This window comes from Streptopelia decaocto (assembly GCF_964273445.1).
Source record: "Streptopelia decaocto genome assembly, chromosome: Z".
Taxonomy (NCBI): Eukaryota; Metazoa; Chordata; class Aves; order Columbiformes; family Columbidae; genus Streptopelia; species Streptopelia decaocto.
This window is the reverse complement of record NC_138657.1, coordinates 66,869,063-66,891,449: the sequence shown is the minus strand read 5'-3', so window position 1 is coordinate 66,891,449 and position 22,387 is coordinate 66,869,063. Positions and strand designations below refer to the sequence as shown.

Here is a 22,387-nt window from a genome sequence, read left to right as displayed (position 1 = left end):
AGGTGGCCGACTTCAGATGCTGCATATGTAGCAACAATTTTTTGTTAATAATCCAGACTTGGCCCATAAAACCTGGCCTAAGAATATGGGCAAGAATGTAAACTTACCTTGTGCTGCACGACATCTTAGGTGGATCTGCCCATCTGTGCCTTGACAGTGGAGTAAAACATTTCCAGAAGACTGTCAGTATCACTGTCCTCAGACTCATGGCAATTTCTGGGTTTGTAGAGGAGACGGTAATAGGAAGCATGCAAAGAACAAGTTCTTAAATCAGGTGAAACAGCTGACTTGTGAATGTATCTCCTAATGAAGCATACTGACCTCTGCAACAAAGAGCAAGCATGTAAATCTTTAAGATGTTGGGGTAATGCCCTATAATTTGGTGACAGCCTTTGTTTTCTGCAGACCTCAGTTCTCATTTGTTGTGCTAGCCAAAAGAATTGAGCAGCAGCTGAGGGGAGCAACTCAGCTTTCCAAAGGATAATTAGACTTGTCCATCTTAGTCATTTGTACATTCCATGTAAACACACAAATGTCTAGACATATTTATAAAAAAAATATTGATTAAATTTCAGCCTGAAGTGCTTCTGTAAGTGCTATGTATCAATGCTTTTGGAAGCAACTCAGTAAGTTTGAGCCTTCAGTCCTTGGGAATGCTGCTTGTCTTGTGCACCATCTGCACACACCTGTGCATTCTCAGAGTGCAATTGCTGGAATAAATGACCGAGCTCTCTAACAGCTGTTTAAATAGTGTATAATACTGTCTGTGTGCAAAGAAACCTGAATATTGTACTTCAGATTTGGAGCTAATGAACTGAAGCTAGCTACAAACCTGCTGTATTTCTTCAGGCTTTGGTTATGCTTGCACCCACAAGTTGTCTATAGGTCTTACAAGCTGATCTTCTGAAGTAGGTAGTTCAGACAAATGACAAGTTTTAAAAAATCTCCTCTCAAGTTCTGAGTAATTGAGACTGAAAGGGTTTTGAGTCTAATTAGTTAACACATTTGCATGACTTTGAACATGATGGAGAGCAAAATAGAGAGCTCTGGGATCTGTTGTCCAGACTGTGTAACTGTTGTTCCAGTTTATGTTCTCTGGGCATGATTCTGATATTCAAGCTGTTTTTTGTAATTAAATTTGAAATTAACACAAACATATCCCATTTAGAAGGCTGCCTTATAGACACAGGGCTGGAATTGTCTTAAACTGTTTGCTTTGGGACTGCTGACAGTGTACCTGCCTTGTCCTAATGGCAGGAGTAAACTACATTGCATCAGACTCACTCTGTAAAGTGTGAATTTAACTTTCACCTTTGGATACTGTGAACCCAACTTATTTATTCATGATCACAAATCCTTCTCTGAGCATGACTTAAGAGAAATGTGAAATTAAGATACTTGCCCACATAAGCAGGTGGGAACCTGGTCCTAAAAGTAACAATATTGGAAGTAGTCAGACAAAAAGTGCTTTTTGTAAGTATTTGTAGAACGCTTAACAAAGCAAGAAGCAAATCTGGCTAGTCAGACAGTTAGACTTGGGTACTGGCCTTTGAGTGTGAAGATAAACAGTGCACAGAAAACTGTGCAACATTTTGTTCTGGTTGACAAAACCCAAAATGGTATTGTTGACTAGCTTTTCTAGATCTTTGGTTTTTCATCAGAAATAGTGTTTTCCTCTTGTGGTTTTAACTTGCATGTAGGTATGATAGACTTGACTGATTAGACAAGGTGGACATTGATTACTGCTCCTTCAGCTAATAAGCAACCTGTGGGGAAATCACTCTTTTATTCATAGACCCAATCTGCCTAGTCAGAGTTGTACTGAGGTTCAGGAAGCACAGGAATTAGACAAACCCTTTCCTCCACTGCTTTGAAAACCATATTCTCCTTTCATCTGCCATCTCCACAGGTGCAGAGAAAATGTTTTTCTGCCTTTTTGAGATGTTATAAGGGCTGACTTTGCTTTTAGCTTATCATGCAATTTTAGTGTAGCCACAGGCAGTGGTGTTCCATTTTAGAAAAGCAGATAGAAAACTAACCCTGAATTTGTCTTGAAGCATTTTGCTTTGCATAAATTTATCTAAAATACAAGAACCAGTAAGGTTTTCTGGCATTAAAATTATAAATGTTCAGAAATCCTCATTTACATTTTTTTGTTGAAATACAAACTGTGTGTTGGTAAGCCTTTTCCAGCCCTGCATGAAAACATGGTTTGGTGGAATAAATTATTTTCTAATGTTCAGAAACAGAGCTTTAAAAGTATCTAAGTGCAAAACAGCTTAGGTCAGGGAGCTTTGCTAGTGACTATTTTTTAAAATGAATTTACTGCTAATGTACCATTCTATGATTGTAGCAAAAACCAAGAGGTGGAACTGTGGTGGTTTTTGGTAGTTGAACATGATACAAAACCCAAAACACAAGGCTTCTGTGCTTTCAGTGACTAAATGTGAAGCAGTGCTAGTAGGCAGTGGGGGATGTTGGTCTGCTGATCCTATAGCAACCTGGCAGCTTTGCACTTCTGCAGGATGGTCCTGCAGTTGATGTGACATCTTAGCACATGTGAGTTTTCTCTTGTATATAGATCTAAAGGCACAGATGATGAAGCCCTTCCACTGCTCTTCTGTTGTCAGAAATACAGCTATAGTAGAGAGGTGAGGCATGATGTTTGAGTGAGTGGTGTGGACTGACTCAAGGTAGAGTGGAGTGGGGACAGGGCAGAGCTGGCTTAGAAGTATTTTTTCTCTGTAACCTTCTTCTGCTAAGGAGTTCTTGGCTCATGGAGGGGATCTGGCACATGTGTCTGAATACTGATCTAGCACTGTCTGTTTGTGAGAAATCATTGTGCTCTACGACTGGAGGCCAAAATACTTCAGGATGTTGTGCTCTCTGCTAGAGTTGAAAGAATATAGTGTAGCTTTGGCATCTTATTGAGTAGAGGGCAGAAAGGTGAAGAAGCAGATGACTTAAAAGGAAGTAGAACACACTATAAAATATTGTAACATGGAGAGGGCTTTTTCTAATGGTAATTGTGTTGGTTTGTAAGCTTCATGAAGAGCAGAACCACATGCGAAGTATGTAAGTTGGATACAAATTGCCAAAGTTGTTGTTAATTTTAAATGATTGTTATTACTTTAGTGACCAGAGGTAGCAGCTTCTGGAAAAAGTCTGAGATTTTGGTGTCACGTGAAAGAGATGTACACGTGCAGTAAACTTGGCCACAGCATTTCTCTCTCTTTCACTGTTATTTGGGAGGGGACATATGGTGAAGAAGGGAGACATCAGCACAGCAAACCTGTATCTTGCTCCTGTATGCACCACTGCCTTCAATAAGTGCTTATTCTTTCTTGGAGTAGCTGTCTCCTAAATTTCCCAAACTAAAGCAATTAATAAATCTGTCATTTATATAGCTTAGTATGTAAAGTGATGGTTTCAGCATACAGTTAGCCTTCTGGATTAATAAATACTTTAAATAAAACTCTGCACTTCTGCAAGATCAGATGCTTCCAATATCTCTCAAAATGAGTTAGCGTCAGATCTTACCTAAGCTACAAAATAAAAATCAAAAAGGCAAATAACGTATGTTAATGTGTCCCATACATCTGTATGTGGACAATGTTTCTAGTGTCTTTGTCCGTTGTGGAGAGGCATTTTAATCTTCTGTCCCCATAGTACCCTGGTTCCCAAACTCTGTCAGATTTTATTTCAAAGATTGGCTTTACAAACAAGATCCAATTAGAGACTAAAGAGGAAACATTCTTCTTGGGGTGGATAAGTGTCTGGATTCAGTGGAGAACTAGAAACACTTTTGTGATAATTAGCAATATTCCTCAAAACAGTCTGTAATGAGAATTTTTTTCCATGGTCTTTTGGGTCTCTTTCCATCTACTTCTCAGATTGATTAATTGAAGGGCTGGAAAGGGTGAGTAGAGAAGGCTTGTTGTAGTCCCATGGCCCTGCTTCATGCGCAGGGTTAGAAGCTGCTGCATACAGCTCTGGAAACTCTTAGCTAGCAAATGCATGTAAAGTAGCTTGTAGCTCAATATGCGATTGCATAACTACTATGCATTGACCATTAACAAACCAATACGTGCAAGCATATGATGGCTTCAGGTTTTGGGACTGTACAATTGCGTATCTGCCTGTTTTCTCCTCTAAGACTCTCCTTTTTGTTTAAGCCAATAGTGAGATTTTTAGCTGCTCTTCTGTACTGAGCAGCAACTGAACTTGCATGGACCCCATGGTCCATGAGAACAATAGAAACCTTTGAATCGTGCATTCTTTCATGGTGTGGCTCTCCCCTCATTTTGGAAAGTGACTCACAGGCTAGGCCTGCCGTAGTGGCCAGAAAATGATGTAATTTGGATAATGTAATAGCCCACGTACAAACCAAAGGCTGTTCAGAAACTGGGCTGACAAGAACAAAAAGGAAATAACTGCATATCAGATTCATATCTCAATTTTTAAATCAGTGTAATTGTGTGTGTGCTTATTAAGCACAGAGGTAGTGCAAAAGGCATAAAGAAAAGCAGCAGTGTTCCTTGAACTGTGTTTTCAGATGACTGCAGGGTGGGTAATCCTGTTCTCTTTCTGTCTGCCTTGTGCCAGCAGTAGTTCATGCAGCCAAGCGGTGTCTGTCCAGGGATTTGTTCTGGTCAAGCACTTACACATGTATCTTGTGTTGCATTTGTTCTCGGCAGCATCAGTTCCCTGGTCCCGCTTTCCCTACAGCCACAGGGTACTGGTGTGGCCAAAAAGTAGAATGAAAATGCAGGCAAGAACAAGAAGGGAAGAGCATGTTAACACATCCAGTAGCCATCTCTCTGTACCATAAAGCAACCTGGAAATGATGTCTTTAGCCACTAGCGTGGCTTAACACAATTTCAGCTTAAAATGTCTCATGTATTGAAACAGATCTTCATTGTTTCCCCTTCTCCACTCTGCCACATGGTCCAAAAAGTTGATGTTTACTGATGGTCCTTGTGCTGCTGGTGGGACCAAAGGAAGGGCTGCCTCTAGAGTAACTTGCCATCCTTGGTCCTTCTTTGCCACAGTGGCTTGGGGTGGTCTGTAACCCTGACATGCAGTGATGGGGCTCCTGGCCAGTTCCTGGAATGAGCAGGTAAAGAACTGTGAACCTGCCTCAGATGAGACCCTTATAAAACGACAAAGGCAGGATAGGCCAAGAGGTAAGATTTGGTGGGAGAATAAGCATTCTTATAAGCTCTATTTTTCCCCTCTTTTGTTCCTCTCCTGTCACTGGCAGATGTATCAACTTGAATTCTGCTGCTTTGGGAATGTATGTGAAGTTTCATTTGCTACTAACATCACACTTTCAGATGTCTGACCCTGGCCTGGAATTACAGTATGCAGTGTATCCCCAAGATAAATGAACTGTGCAGCATGTTTCTTATTACTTATTACTCTGTCCCTGTGTTCTGTATTAAAAACTAAACAGTGAATAAAAACTGGCATGTAAACCGACCCACCTGTATTAAGCACAGCACTAAGCAACGTGTCTACATGTTCAGTCTGTGCATTTCATTTCCCTGTGTGATATAGTGCTGGCGCTGCCTATTAGGGTAGTGTGCTTTTCTGCTCCTGCTGCTCCTGATTATTGCAACCAGAATACAAACAGATGTTCCTGGTCAGACCATTAAATATAGTGTTGAACTCAAATTCATTGTAATTCAAACTCCTTTCTGAAAGAGGTCTTTACCCTTCAGCTGTCCCTAACCTAGATCACATCTTGGACCTGTAACTTAAAAGGAGTTAGAAACGGTCATTATTTCACTGCCTTCTACTTCTGGAGAGTGATTTCCCGTTTATGCAGTGATGTGACTGGTAGCATCAGAAAAGATTACTCTTCCACCCATCTGTAACTAAAGAGCATTGAACAGCAGATATTGTTCATTCTGATGCAGATAATTGTCATTCAGAGGTCAGAAATGCATTGCCCAAGGGATGTCCACAATACAGTTTTAAATAACTGTTAAAAACCCCCCAAACCAGGCATTGGGAAAGCAAAGTACCAAACTACATGACACAATTTCTGCAAAATGGAAATGAGTTGCAATGTATTACTTTCCTTGGTTATTTATTTTAAGCCCTGACTCTGAGTTACATCCACATTACTTCAGTATTTCTAGATGCTTTTGAGTGTCAGTAAACACTCCATTTTCCCTTGATATGTATAGCCTCTTTTCTGAAAACTCTGGCGATGCAAACTCACATGTGTTGCACAGGGCTGAAACTATTCCAACACTGAGACTGAATCTTCACTGTGACAAGACTTGTGGATCCAAAACTGGGTAACTGCAGGGCTGTTGGACACACTAATGCATGGGCTTGTAAATGTACATGCTACTAATGGAAGTTACTACAGTAATATAAATTTGAGTCTTGGCAAAACAGCACCATGCAGGAGTCAAATTCTGAAAAACAAACCAACAACAAAACACAAACAAACAAAACCTGACAAAACAAACCAAACTCTTCTAGTTTTCTGAGAAGATGCAACATAAAAGCAGTGGTGATTGCTAAGAAAAAAAATAGTGTTAAGATTTCTCATGTGTCATGAAGGTATTTTGCTGTAGAAAATTAAGTCACTTTGTCAGAGGACCTAGGAGAGACTGAAAAGGGCTTCCTTAAATCAAAGAACTACAGATTTTACAGGTTAGCCTTTTTTATTACATACAGTTCTGCTGTTTCACCTAAATAGCAGAAATGGATACAATACGGAGAATAATACAAAGGCAGAGCTGGACTTCTAGCCACTGTTGAATAGTGGTAACTGGCAATATGAAGACAGTTTTAGTTTTGCTCTCCATAATTTTCTAATATAACTCAAAGTAAAGGCAGATGTGCGGTTACCGCTATATAGCAATTACTCTAATATATGGTGCTGTTCCTTAAGTAAGAGTTTCCTTCTAAATCTTTGTTTTCCTATAGTTTCCTTGACTCTATTTCTTGTTCCACACAGTTGGTGTTTCTCTCTCCAGTTCTTGTAAATACTTCAGCTTGAAATGTGGTGTGCTTGTCATGCAATGCTATGGTGGCATGAGAGTATTTTTTTCAAAGCAAGCCAGAATGAAGCAGAGAGGCAGTGTTTATGTAAAGTAAGCTGTGTGAAAGGAGTGTACTATAATTCAAGAATAACATATATATTTATAAATGTAGAATTAAGTTACTCAAGGTTTTCTTAACAAGCTGCTCATATCTTAAAACTACATCTGTGACCAGAGTCGTGTTGAAAAGAACAGCTTATCTTTCATTTAAGTTGTTTGTAAAAGAATCACTTGGCAGAGAAAATAAACTTATTTCTGAAGAATAAATGCTTACACTCTTTCCCTGACCAGCCATCCTGAACACAAAGCACTTTTGTGCAGATACCTAGAAAAGAATAATTTCTAGCTCATTGTCTGAGTGAGAGGGATATCTTTGAGTTAGGACATCATGCTGTGGGTAAGCTGGGCACATTCTGCTGCTTTTCAGTAGAGCTAAAAGAATTCAAGACTATGTTCTTGCAGCAATCTGTTAATGGACAAAAGAACTAGTCTGGGATTTCTACCAATATCAGTTTTACTGTCTGTTTCAGTGCACAAACATAACTTACACTTGTTGAATAACAACATCATCTATAAGAGTATTAGTGGGAAAACAGTTGCTGTCAAATAATTCGGTTTCCAGTAGCTATCAAGTGAGTTCACTGAATTTACTACTTGGGTAGCACCTGTGTACATTGCATCCAGCTTATTTCCTGTTCCTGTTTGGCTCACTAGGTTGGATGTACATTTTATCTTTTCATATGCTTCCCCCATCCCTCACTTTAAACTGTCACCTTGATATGCTTACAGACTGCCTGCTCTTCACAGCAGTGCCCAGCAGAGGTACAGTATGAGTGACAGATGTTGAGTCACTGGATGGGCAAAACTTGGATCTTGCTGAGCTCTTGAATGCCCTTTGCTCAACAACTTTGCTTGACTGTTATGCCCCATATACTTGGCTTGTATGTTTGCATCAAAATTCCTCAAATGTCTATATGTGTATGTCTATAAACCTCCTTCCCATCCAGATACTGGATTTTCCAGTTACCTTAACAAATTTGGTAGTGCTGTATTTGGTTTCTTCTTGCTTATTAGATACCATCACAAGAATGGAGTTTTTGACAGATCCATAATAGTTGATATGTGTTGTGGTGTGTCTTGCATTTTCGTGTGTCTGTCTGTTTGTTGTTGGTTTTTTTGGTGTTTGTTTGTTTTTTGTTTTTTGTTTTTTTTTTAAGTGAAGCTTTAAGGCTTTTAGCATGTTCCTATGTAGTTTCAGTATGTTTGTATGTGTGGTGTTGAGTCTTGGGACTACAAGGAAGGACACATTGCAAGTATTTTCTGAACAGTTCTGAATTTCAAGGAACTGGACATTTGACACTGTGATAAACCTATAGTCCTCTGGCAAATATGTTGAATGTAGCTGAATGCTTAATTATAAGTTTGGATCCTGTTGCAAAGGTTTTGTTTACTGAAGAATGTGATGTCATGGGAGATGGGGTCGCTTTGCCTTTGGGCAATGTATGACTTAGCAACCAGATAGAGATCTACTTTTCCACTTTGGAGAAACTCCTCTTACCGTAGTGTGGTGATTAAACAATTTGGAAACGGCTGTGTCCATGAATGTCACCTGCTTGTGAGCTGGTACAAGATGCAGCTGAAGTTTTAGTGGTTAACTCTGTTAGGAGGAAGCAAGAATGGCAACATTACTACACTCATTCCCTTTGTTTCATTTGAAGTAGAAGGAAGTCATGAGAGTCTGAGTGGTTTTGAAATCTAGTGAGGAAAAAATTACTTGTATTTCTGCACAAGAAAACTCTGCATCTGTGGACATGGGATTTTAGCTGGGCTTTCCATTCCCATGCAGAAACATTTACACTCCTGAAATAAAGTCTTAGACTATAACACTCACGTTCAAAATCAAGAGCAACTGAGCTGTAAAGTTTCTCTGAATATACATAGTAGTTTTCCTGGGGAGGAAGAGGCAAATATGGAGATATTTTGATTATGTTGCATCTTCATATGGAAAGCTGAAGTAAAATATGCTGTTTAAGGAATTGGCTGGGTATCAAAGGAAGTGTGCAGAAGTTCTGCAAGACATACTTTTTAAAAACTTAGATGAAGGCAAATATCTAAGGATGAAGGCACTCTGTGTCAGAGTTAGAACTGTATATTCCCTAGTTTCAAGTTGCATCTGTTACTGTAATTGTGCATGTACTCTAAGAGTTCCTTTTGAGCTCTTCCCTCTTTTTCTTTGTAAGAATTTGAGTGATTTTTAGAGTCAGTATTTCAGCAAAATATAGTATGAAAATCTAGTGTAACTCTCCTCTGATGTTCAAGCACCTGTTTCAGTTTTCATGTCCAGACTTCTGGTAGCACCAGATGAGTTGACCTGACTGTATGGGTCTTGTGCATTCCTTATAGTTGGGCAAATCTTCCTTTTGCTGGGGTACTACTGTATCTTGTTCTTGACCTAGACTAAAGGACACAACTCCTACACACCCCCTTGCAGACCTCTGTCAACATTGTCTAACAGGCTTTCTTTTCCTCTCTGTAAATCTTGCTGTCCTCATGTCCATCCTGCTGATTTCTATCTGGCTGCTGGTGTGGTTGGCTCTTCCTGCCCATTTCTCTTGTTGACAGGAACTATGTGGCAAAGTGACAGTTACAATCCTCTTCCTTTCCCTCATGGCAGTTGCTTTCTCAGCACTGGTGGATAGCTAGCATCTCCACACCATCCATCACCACCTTGCCTGTCACCCCATAGGCAAATACATTATTTGTATTGTTTTTTAACATTCTGGGCTAAACTTTCAGTATGCTCCAGGAGAGATTACCATGAAAGATAGCAGCATCTCTCTGGCCCTCTTTTACCGGAGGACTTGCTCTGTGCGTTGCAGTCAGGCTCTGCAAGCCACAACTACTGGTAGCTTGAAATATGCAAGCCCTCCTAAAACCATACAAAAATATGCCCTGCAAGTGACAGGAGGAATACAGAATCCCTGGTTTTATGGTTGTGTGGCTTCTGGCCATAACTGCAACAGCATCTTTCTAGTCTCTGTGACTGGCACTGTGCAGGTACTGTACTCACTTGGGATAAAGTGCAGAGAAATGGGAAGATAAAAAGGAGCAAATTCCTCAGTCAAAATAGCAACCTAAGTCACTTAGGCCTTGGTGTAGGGCTGAGAGTTAACAAGCTGTGATGGTTTCCTGATTAACTTGGTTGAAGTGTCTAGGTCATTAATAGGCTTGGCAGCCAGGTAAATTGACTTAAGATGTCTTTTTTTGTTCAAGTTCATGGGTGTGCAGGATGGGTTTTTTCCTGTTTTAAATTGTTGGCTGAGTGTGGATCAGATACTATGAATAAACTTTTTTTCATTAAGAAAATCAAGATTGTTCCTGTAAAGCATTTTAATGTTTGTTCTCTCTTGTCCTATTCCTTTCCACTTATATAAACAGTTGTACTAAGTCTCCTTGGAGGAGTCTCAGTATAGAAGTGCTGTGTCATCTTTTTTTAATGTGAAATTGCATGGTAACTCCTTATGCCTTTTTAAGATGGAGCAATCTTTTTGTGGCAATAGTAGAGTGAGGTCTACCAGCCAAAAAATTAGTTTTCTAATGAAAGAGGGCTGATCAAGATGCTTGGGTGACAGACCTGTGCTTCACTTCGGTGATTTCAAAATAAAAATGACTGGCACTATTTCCATTGTCCAATACAGAAGTTTTTATGTTAATTCATGTGCCTGAAAGCACTTGCAGATCGGGGAGAAGGTAGTACAGAAGTATTTCCAAATAGGGCACCATGTTGTTTGAAGTGGTTTGCACCAGCTTTGTCTCCATTGAGCTTCTCTGCAGTTTTTGTTTTTCAGAGAAATTACTTACATAAAATCAAAAAGCAAACCATTCTCTAGGGTTTGTGTACCTAAAGGCTTGGTAGAGGGTTAGAGCAAGTTGAGATCTCTTTGGAAACACAGACGCAGTGCGTAAGCAGCTTAACTAGTTTGAAATAGTCTCTAAAACTTGTCAAGTTTTTTCTTCTGATTTCAAATATCTTCCATTTTTATTTCCTCCTCATGCATGAACAAGGAAACAGAGCACTTTATGTTTGCTACTTCACATAAACCATTGATATTTCCCATGAATAGTCTTTAACATCCAAAAGTGTTTTTGAGATTTTTCATGTCTATAGCATCTGCTGTCCTGCTAGGCAATCCTGCTTATTCCAAAACTTGTTTGAACAGGGCAACTGGAAATATTACAGCATTTTGTCTGGGATTGTGCAGCTTCTGTGTGCATCAGTTTTGGCATGGGGATACCACTGGCAAGGAGTCGCCTTGTGTTTTTGTTTTTCTGCTGGTGGTTGATGTGATGACACTGAATATCCATGGCTTGTCCTGAGTGGTAGCTGCAGTGGGAAGAGTGTTACAAGGCAGCAGAGCCTCAGTCAGATGTGGTCAAGCAGCAGTTGTGTTACAAGGTGAGGTAGCAAGAGCACTTGGGGTGGGTGGAGGCGGTCAGTTAATGACAGGGATGCTGATATCTAGTTTTCCCATTCCAAATGCTTGTCAAAAAAAAAAGGTTTTGAGTTAGAATAATTTTTTTCTGCACTGGTACTTTAAGTCACATGGTGGTGAGGTTTTTGGCTGACACTAGGTGCCATAATCCACACTTGGTACAGAATTGACCTGGTTGTTGCTGTTGAATCAAGTGATGTCCCAGTAGCTCACTTTTTCCAGCACCTAATATCTTGTCTGGTGACTGGTGTGGTCTTTGAACAAGTATTTCTCGAACCTCTCTTGCTCTTTGGAGTAACCTGAATACTGGGGCATAGATGGTAGATTTTTATAACTTAGAGATTACTCAGATTGATAGCAATATTGCACTGTTTGTTCTTGGAGATGAGATTGTCTTGTGTGTGGAGATGTTGGGAATGGTGATCTCAAAAGCCTTAAACTGAAGTGCTGTCGCCAGACAGTACACTGGGTATTCGTTTTATGAGATACTGTTAATTACACTGTTAAATTTTTACCATACTGATAGGGAGATTTTTTTCCTAGCCTGGTCTTCATTCTAGAGCTTTACTTTCACTCTGTCCTATTGCTACCTAAGTGCATTAATATAAGCTGTTCCAAGGGAAGATTTGAGAGCTTTGCAGCTAAATCAGCTTGTTCTAATGCTTAGTTTCTCTGCTCCATTTTCTTAAAGGAATGGTTTTGCTCCGACTCTTCAAATATTGTCTAGAAAGACATTCTTGAGATGCCTGTGACTATTTTATGCAGTTTTTAGTCATGTCCTCAATAAAAATTCTAACTTGCACTGACAAAATTGTAGCCATGTATTCACCAAGACCTCATACCTACATACTATGTAGAAATCTGTATATCTGCCCTAGTGTAAATAGGTGTTAATTGGCTGCCTCAGATCTCTGTAGAAAACAATCTGTAGTTTTGAAATTGAGATAATGGTATGGTCTTAGAGGATCCAAAGTTTTGTTCAGCAATTCTTAGTTATTGTTCTGATAATAAAGGTCAGGCTGCAGAGCACTTGTGAATGTTTTTGGTGTTTTCTGTTATAGAAAGGCTGCTTATCTTCGCCAGTACAAAGCGATACCATTAATATACCCTTTCATTACATAATGAATTATTAAATGCTGTTATACTGCTGCTTACATTTTTTCTAATCTACTTCAAGCCTAATATGCATATGCTCCTCAAAATTTTATAGATGTCATTGAGTAGGTAGTGGAGTACCATCTTTCCAGCCACTGAAAGTGAAAATGGTAGAGACAAGCAATGGAAGAAGAAAACAGAAAAAGATAACTGTAGGTACTGTTCATGGAGTTTGTCACTTAAATGCCTTAGTTTTAACTTTGTTCCTCTATTTCTTTTTGATATGGGACAAGGTTTAAACTCTGCAAACTCCCTACTGTGGCTGTTTCGTAGTGTTTACATAACACTACATACTTTTAACAGTTTAGCCTTTCACAAGCTGGCTCTTTCAGTCTCTTCACTTGTTTAACATTTTGTTCTCTCATCCATGGCTTTTAATTCTTAATTGGCTGCTGTCCTGCACCCCTCTTTAAGTGTCCCAGCTGCCTGTCTAGTAGCTGTACTATTTGTGTCCTTTTTATGGACTGTGTACCTGCACACTTGTGCAGTTGCTTTGACAAAAGTAACCTTTCTCACAAGTTTGAGAGTAATGTATGAATAACCAAATCTGATCCAGTGGACTTGAACTGGTCAAGGATTCAGAACACCACCATGCATCCTGCCATGCTTGAGTTTGGCTTCTTGCATTGTTATAGGTTGCCTGTCTGGCCTTGACATGCTCTTCAGTCTACAGCTCCTTGAGGGGTTTCTGCTGACGCAGCTGCATCTTCTGCCAAGTAAATATGCAGTTGTGCAGATAGAACTGTCTTTCTGTTGCTTGTCTTGAATTGTGGACTTGGCTTTACCACTAGCCCAACATACAAGCTTTTATGCTGAATCTACACTAGAGTTACTTCCATGGGTCACTCTTCTATCCTAGAAAACGTATTTCTTATAGATATGGTGATAATATTTATACCTATCATCTTGCTTGTAAAGAAAGGCATATCCCTCTGGACAGCCAAGGACTACTACTTGCAGGGAAGGCACTGTGTAGTGGTAACAGGCAAACACACAAAATGCCAGATCTCAGTGTAAAAATGGTGGTGTTTTGATGTTTCTTTAGCTGTCTTTCTGTGTGTGGTTAGCATGACAGCTGCTAGAAACATCTTGTCTGGTAATGTACTGGAGTTTGGGAGAGGGTGGAAAAAAGATGCAGGTTCCATGACAGTCAGGCTGGTTAAGTTTTAGAAGTAACTTCATCAAAGTCACTCTTGGATAGATCACTTTGTAGAGACTACAGCTCTGTTTTCTATGGATTTGAATAGTAATTACTGACATTGTTGTTGTAGACTTTGGGTAAAGATTTACTGTAACTGTGACTTAAGATTAGTAGGGCTATTGCATGATGAGTATGTGAAGATTATCTGGAAGACCTATTATTGGTTGTTTTACTGTAACATTTTTGTGGTTTGCCAAGGGCACATATCTTCTGCTACTCTTCCACTCAAGTAGGTTGCTTGGGGAACTATTAGATTATGCCAGGCCAGCATCCTTTAAGTTGGTGAATCTGAAATACCATATGTTTTCTTTGAGAGGGTGCCTTAAACTGCATTACTGTACTGCAGCTGTAGAAGACATAATCAAGCAAAAAAACCTGCAGTAGCATGTAGAAAGTATAATGTGCAAGTCTAAACTATGATCTTGGACTCTGCAATCAGTGTTTTTCTAAAGCAAACACTGTTTGGGGGAGTAACTTATTTTGTAACATTTCCACACCAACAAATGCTGTACTGTATAAAAATGCTTTTACTGCTCTGTCTGCTTCTGTTTATCAAATCAATGCCTGTACAGACTGATGGAAAAACTAAGTTTGGATAAATTCATATGCCAAATTCAGCTTCCCTCCACTTCAGATAAAAGCATTACTTGATTTGCAGGGTTGGAGAGAGACGCTTTGTGTTTGCATGTGGGACTTGCTACAGAACTCATGTCTGCACTACCTGGAATTTCATTAGTGGTTTGAGTCTGTCATCTGTCTGAAATTATGCTTTCCAGGGGCCACTGAGCCACTACTGCCAGACTAACACAGGAAAGACTTGTGTTTCTGCTGCTGTGGTCTCTGCTGCATCTCAGAGAGAGGGCTATTAAAACAGGTCTGGACTCTGCAGCTGGGTGTTGCATGTCAATCTCAGTCTTGTTAACTTGGTTGCACACAGTTTGCAAGACTTTTAGGGGAAGGCTGATGTATTTCACCCTTTTTTCCCCCTCTTCATCCAAATTAAAAATCTTGTGTAAAAAGGGATACTTCAGCCCACAGCTTTCCCAGATACTTTTTCTCCCTGAGACATTTGAACACTGACTTAACATTGCCACCTTGTTTGCTCAGGTAACCTGTTGGGTACTGTTCTTTCTGTCATGAAGAATTACGTGATGTTTCCTAGGGTGAAGTAGTCACTGTGGCTGTTCAGCCTCCACCAGCATGACAAGCTCCCTTCCTGGTATTGCTTTCTCTCCTGCCTCTTCAGCATTTGTCCCCAGCTCCTGACAGCTTAGAGCAGGGCCACAAGCAGGGAGATGAGGCATCCCTGTGACAATCAGCCTGGGCTTTGTCAGCACTGGATCCTGCTCAGCATGTTGTCTCACAGAGCAGTCCAGGAGTTTGTGGTTGATACTCAGTGTTAAATCTTAATGTCTCTGCAAACAAAGCAGACAGCAAAACAAAGCCTGTTCTGGTTGCAAAGACTGGGGGCTGTCATGAAACACAGACATGTGCTCCTGTTGCCTCTTGGGGTGTTGTTGAAGAGTCCTTGTGGTTTGGGGTTTTTTTCTATTTTTTTTTTTTCCCCACCTTAGAAGTGCTAAGTAAACAGGACTTGGCTGCTGCCAGGTGCCCAGCAGCCTGTGACGACTGCAGGGCTCTGCTGCTGCTCTCAAGGCTCCACAGTGTGTTTCCTGAGGAGCACGTTGCCTTGTAGGCTCTAATAACTGATTAACCCACATAAGGGATGGCTGGGGAAAAAAAAAAAAAAAAGATTAAAACAAGAAATAGTATCAGTGCTGCCATCTTGTGAACCATAATTTTACAACACCTTTAAGATTATTTTGCAAATATAGTAGTGTTGCCATGACAGCACAAATCTGGTGTGGAAAAATGTTGCCAACATGATTTATTACTGATCTAGTCTGCTTTATGGGGTGCGCAAGTCATCACTGCTTCTTCATGCAGGTGTGCACGACTCAACAGAATTCTGTAATGCTCAGTGAGATTCATATTATTTTAATACATGTGCATGAAGAATCCATACATTAATGGTTCATAGTTTTAAGTGTAGCTCTTACTGAAAGTCAGTATTCTCCCTGGTAGAACTGTAATCACAAATATACATTGAGATGCTGCTAAATCTACTAGCTAGAGATGCAGAGATAGGCAACTTTGAACTTGAACTGACTCACAGCAGGGTAAAAAAACTGAAGTACTACTAGTTAATAAACCTCTTGCTAAAGGATTTAGAATCACAGAATCATTAAACAGTTGGGGTTGGAAGGAACCTTCAAAGATCTTCTAGTCCAATGCTCCCCTGCAATGGGCATCTTCAACTAGATCAGGTTGCTCAGAGCCCTATCCAGCCTGGCTTGGAATGCCTCCAAGGACAGGGCATCTACCACACCTCTGGGCAGCCTGTTCCAGTGTTTTACCAACCTCACTGTAAAAAATTTCTTCCTCATGTCTATCCTGAATGTCCCCTCTTTTAGTTTAAAACCATTATCCCTTGTCCTATCCCAACAGGCTCTGCTATAAAGTCTGTCCTCATCTTTCTCATAGGCTCCTTTAAAGTACTTAAAAGCCAAAATGAGATCTCCCCAGAGCCTTCTCTTCTCCAGGCTGAATAAAACCAACTCTCTGGCTTTCCCTACAAGAGAGGTGTTCCAGTCCTCTGATCATTTTTGTGGCTTCCTCTGGGCCTGCTCCAACAGGTCCATGTCTTTACTGAACTTGAGAGCTGGATGCAGGATTTCAGGTAGGGCTGTACCAGCAAAGAATCACCTCCCTCTACCTGCTGGTTATGCTCCTTTTGATGCAGGCCAAGACACAGTTGTCTTTTGGGCTGCAAGTGTACACTGTTGGGTCATGTCCAGCTTTTTATTCACCAATTCTCCTAAGTCATTCCTTCATCTACCAGCCTGTATTGCTACTGGGAATTCCCCTGACCCAGGTGCAGGACCTTGCACTGGGTCTTGTTGAACCTCATGGGGTTTGCATAGGCCCACTTCTGAAGCTTGTCTAGATCCCTCCAGATGGCATTCTGTCCCTCAGGCATGTCAGCTGCACCACTGATCTGATGCTCATTTCATGTGCTGAAGTAGCAAGATCTTGTGTAGTCAAATGAGTCAGTGTCCTCCATAGTGTTATCTTCAAGTTAGTTCTTATATGCAACATAAGAGAAGTCATGCCTGAAATGACCTACACCATGCTTGCCTTCCCCACACTGCTCCAGTGGCCCACATCACAAAGTTTTGACTTGTTTCAGACAAAGTATGTTTTTAGGATAGATAAAACTTCAGATTCAGTAGACACTGTTGCTAGAGTATCAATCTAGAGCATCAGATTTAGAAGATGATGCTTCCAGGGTGTCTGGCTTGAGGAGTAAGTTGGCAGCAGAGGCCTGTATCTATAACTTGAGCCAAGGCTCCTGACTGTAAGGAAGATTTGGGGTTCAATTGCACTAGTATATGAGAAAAAAAGGTCTGAAGAAAGTAGTTTTGTCAGCTGCCTGCTGTCACTGCTCTCCACAGCCTCCTAAGTGAAGCCTCCAAGCTTGTGGGTTTTTTATACAACCCATACTTCTCACTGTGATGCTATTCAAATTGCATATATCTGTTTTCATTGAATGGCTAGAAGCTTTATATGCTTTTGCTTTGGAAACAGCATGTAGTTTGTGCAACAACAGTTTTCTAAGGTTTCTGGTTTAGGAGATATATCATGCTGAAGCCTGCAGTCTAATGAGGACAAATTCCAAAGTTAACACAGACTTTCCTTGTGAACAAATTAATGCTGCCACCACAACCACCCCTGCTCAGCCAAGCAATACACTTACCTTGGTTCTGCCACTCTCTCTCTCCTTTTTAAAACAATATTTATGGGACTGTTGGTGGAAAAAATATTGCATTAAATATTAAATATTGCATTAAAAAAATGAAGAGTTAAGAGCTTAGATTTAACAAATCAGAAAGATTCAGAAACTAGAGAAACAATAATACAGAAGTCTGAATGATGAGTTGTCATGCTTCAGACTTGTGTATTTCTGACCATCTTCAAATAAAGGTTTTGACTTAAAAATAATCTAATCACTTCAGACATTTAAAGTTAGAATCTAGCATTTTGCTTTGGTACTGATTGTTACTCTTTCTCGTAACAAGATTCTTTTTCATCCTTTGTTTGGAATGAGATGGCCATATTGTAGGTCAACAGTCTTGTTTTACTTCCTCACAGTATGTGTGTGCTGAACTGGATTGAAAAGCTGCAGTTGTGAGCCAAGGAGATAGTAAATTGCTAGTAACTTTTCTTCACCTGCCTTTGCTATACCTTTTTAATGGCAGCATCCAGTGTTCTGAGTTTTGGCTCTGGAGTCCTGTCTTTGTATATCCAAAGCTCTGCTTCCCAGGAGGTGAAAACCTGGTGCCCTTGGATCTGCGACTTGCAGCATAAATCTGAAAGGACAGGGCAGCACAAGCGTGAATTTTGTTGCGATATCCAGTCTGTGCCAAATACAATGGGCTTTGGGTGGGCTTTACAATGTATTCTCTCTTTGAACACTGGCTCCAGCATTTCCAGCCCTTTGGCCAGCAGTGCATGCTTTGGTGACCACATGGACTGTCAATGACAACTTCATAACTGGCTAAGTTCGCAGTGTAGCACTGGTGCTTCTAGTTCTCTTGACCCTTGCCCTGAATGAGATCTGGGATTTTTTTGCTTTTAAACTGCAAGTCTGAGCTCATTATACCGCTGCTGTTTTAAGTGGTCAAATGTGGAAACTGGAATCTCCTGGTGAGCAGCATGCTGTTTACTGCTTGTGAGTCTGGCACAGAAGTCACTATTGTTATTTTGCCAGAAATTCACTGCTAAACCTCTCTGCCTCAGATTGCCAAGAGTCAAAACAGAACTGAGCAAAGCAAAAGGAAACTGTACCTTCAGTTCTCACTCCTGACAGGCTTTCCATTACTATGTGTTGGAGTTAGTTTTAGAGATTTATTTCCATTGGTCAAGCCTGGGTTTTTGTTTTCTACTAGGGGAAATTCTCCATTTCTGCACTGGCAAAACTGCAGTATTATGAAAATAAAAGCAGGCTGTATTATGCATACTGGTGTATGATCCCAAGTATCTGTCTCCCTGAAAACGTCTCTTTATGCATGTTGAAGACTTTATGCATGATAAGACTAAACCTTGCATGGCTGTTCAAATAGCAGTTAATGTTTGATGGTGCTACCCAGGACTTCAGGGATGTTGCATGTTTTGGTCTGCTCTCTGAGATTGCCTTTTGTCCCTCCACCATAAAGTGGCATTTGGGTTTAGCTGTAATGAGAGACCAAGTCAATCCTCCCGGTTCATGACTGGTAGTTTTTCAGGGCATACATCTGTCAGTAAGTAAAAGCTGTTAAAAACATGGTATTAGTTATGAGATTGCATTGTAGAAAAAGAAACTTCAGAAATACACGTGGACATTTGATAGCTATAATAGTATTATTCCACGAGATTCATATTAAAGAAAAACGTACTGTCTGACACTGAGTTACAGTTCCTTCATCTTGTATAGCCACTGTATTAACTAGTTTTTGTGGGGAACAGTTTCTGTAACAGACTTAAATCTGATGCTGCAGTACTGTGTGCTCAGGAAACCAGTGGGTGAGCCAAAGGCAACGCTGCTTTTTTAGCCTCAAAGAAAAATAAATTGCTCCAAAGGTACCTATAAATCCTTTTTGTCAGGTCGATATTCTCTGTTTCACTTAAAGAAATAGAAGTAGAAAGATTTGTCTTTTTCAGTTCAGTCTACTCCTCCTGTCGGCACCATGTCATATAATAACTTTCATAAACTCACTGAACTGTGTCTTAAAAAGCAGAACCTCACAACCTGAAAGTAATGCTTCTTTTGGTTTAAAACTGTAATTCCCTTTTAACTGTGCCAGTGTAAAGGGAACAAAGCTATTGTAATTGTAAGCATTGGGAAGAAAAGTGCTACAGATATCTTAATATATACTAGAAGAGAGAGTAAGAGAGTTGAGCAGCTGTATGCACAGCTAAAACTTGCAGGGTTGTTCACATATTGGCAGGCTTTTTTGCAAATCCTGAGGCTTTTCCTTTCTCTGATTACACATGTGCAAAATAGAGAAAATCCTTTCACAGTAGACCTTGTTGTGGCTAAGTTCTGCAACTTCCAAATGTTGGTAAAACTTACCTTAAGTGTAATACAGCTGTAGCTCTGTTCTGAGTCTTGGAGAATGCCTCCCAAAAGCTGTAAGTTACAGTTGCTCTATTGCAGACCTATGAGTTTTTCTAGAATGGATACCACTTAAAGAATTTTAGGTACGAATGGAAAGAAACACTATGCATTTTTCAGGTCTCCTCCACTTCTTTCTACTTCTTTTCCACTAAATTACTGACATTCTACTTTTAAAAAAAGAGATGTTTGCTTGTATGTTTTCTGGACTTGTTGGATTGAGAACTGTTTCCTTTGTTACCCTTATTTGCTGGTTTCTTTTCTTCCTCATATGGTTTCCTGTTTATCCCTGGATGTATTGCATTTACCCAGTAGATAAGGTAGCCCCCTTGTCCAGAACAGAGTAGTTCCAGATTAATCTTAAAGGCTCATCACAATGCTGGAGAAAAATCCACAATGGTTTTGCTGAGTGAATAATAGAAGGTTTGAAAGGTTGAGTAGCTTTCACCTTGGATCAGCATCTCATTTAGAGCTTGTGAAATGACTGTTTTATATGGACTCTTTAATAAAACCAGACCCAACCCAGTCAAATGCATTCATTCTGCTGCCTTTCATAAACAGCAGCAAGCTATAAATAGCAAGCTCTTTGTGTCACAAGAACAAGAATTTGAAGGTTATAAATTATAACCTAAATCTGCTCTGAAGGCTGCTGTTCTTTCCTCGTGTTGTGCCTAGGTGGCTATTAGCCCTTCCTTCTTAGCACTAAGTGATGCCTTGTGAAAACACATTCAACTGTAAGGATGTTAAATGTAATATCTGGGCTGGTTCTGACACATGGAGCTCTTTCTGTTGGTGAACCTCAGTGGTATGGTGAAGGAAAAACCTGAAGAAGAGCTGCTTGTGATGGAAGGGCAAATAGCAGGGTTTGGCTGGCTTTTAGAGGGAGCACCAGCTGGTTCTGGACCAGTCACCTGAGAATCAAGCCAGGGGAAAGTTGCTTCTAAGTAACAAACTTTTGCACCAGAAGGAAGAAAAGCAATTTTGGGGGGCATGAGTGTGTATCTTCAAAGACAGTTCCAGTGTGATCTTTTTTGGTGGTCTGGACTGAAGAGGTCAGAAAAAATGCTTTCATAAGAAAGCTGATACTTAGGAGTGTAAAAAGCCCAATGCAACTTGGCAAATGCTTTTGTATGGGCATATGGTTCATATCACTGGAAATGCTCCATTGGACAACAGGGTCAGTTTCAGCTCGTGGTGAGCTCCTGTGGCTCAGCAAGCTCCTCCTGCTATTCATGCAACTCTTTTCTAGAAGATAAATATTATGAAATAAATTCTATAGAAAGAGCTAACTGGCTCAGGTAAAACCCACATTTGCTGGGAGTTCATATTCTTTTCTTTCTTGTCCCCTGTTTTGGAGAAGACAAATGTCGTGACACTTTGTCTTAGTGTGTGTATTTATTTAGTCTATAAAATGTCATTAATAAGAATGACTTTTGGGACCCTTGGCATGGACCCATAATGTGAACACACAATGCAGGACAGAGCAAGGAAATTTGCCAGAGTTATGATTCTCCTCACTGAAGCAGTTTTTATACTGCAAAACTACAGTTTTCCTAATTATACTTGCTTCATGCAGCTTGGTGTGATAGTGTCCCAGATTTATGGCTGGTGGTTTCCTGAAGAGCTATTTGGGTAGTCTGTGCTTCAGTGAAACAACTTTCATATGTCCTATAACAAATACAAAAGTGTAATGGAGTAGGTCATTTGTCTTGAGTTTTAAAGTGAACTAAAATAATATAGTGAGCTTTTTTTCTTCTCTGTGGTGGGGGAAAAACTGGCTCCATTTCAATTTGGATTCCAGCTTTCTGGTTTCTGAAGTCACCCTTGTGGAGGTGCTGTTAGATTTGTAATGCTGTCTTATGCAGCATATAGCAATGCTGCCTTAGTGACAGTAAGTAAAGAGAACTAATGTCTTCAGCTTTGTTCTTTTCCATTTGTAGTGCTGTTAATGTCCTTCTAACAAGAGCAGAGATTACCTAAGGAAAAAATAATTGGGAAAAAACTAACCAGATTTATAGTTCTTGTAATGTGTTTTAGCTGCTAGAACTAAGAATAATATCACAGGGCCAAAACATTTTAAACACCAATGCAAGGAACTTCTGGTCCAGTGATGAGGTTGCTAATGTTTTTCAGGAGTGCTTTGGTACATCTTTCTCTTGACTACTCCATACAAAAACAATAGATAATGTGGTTTTATGTTTGTTACTGCTCTTCTGAATTGGCTATATATTTCATAATTACTGTTTTCTATCTTACACCA

The 22,387-nt window shown here is 40.0% G+C and overlaps 1 protein-coding gene across 4 annotated transcripts in view; it reads left to right on the top strand.

The window, feature by feature from the left end:
- Positions 1-22,387, top strand: part of IQGAP2 (IQ motif containing GTPase activating protein 2) — a 126,693-nt gene that overhangs the window by 40,108 nt on the left and 64,198 nt on the right. The gene's annotated exons all lie outside the window — the stretch shown is intronic.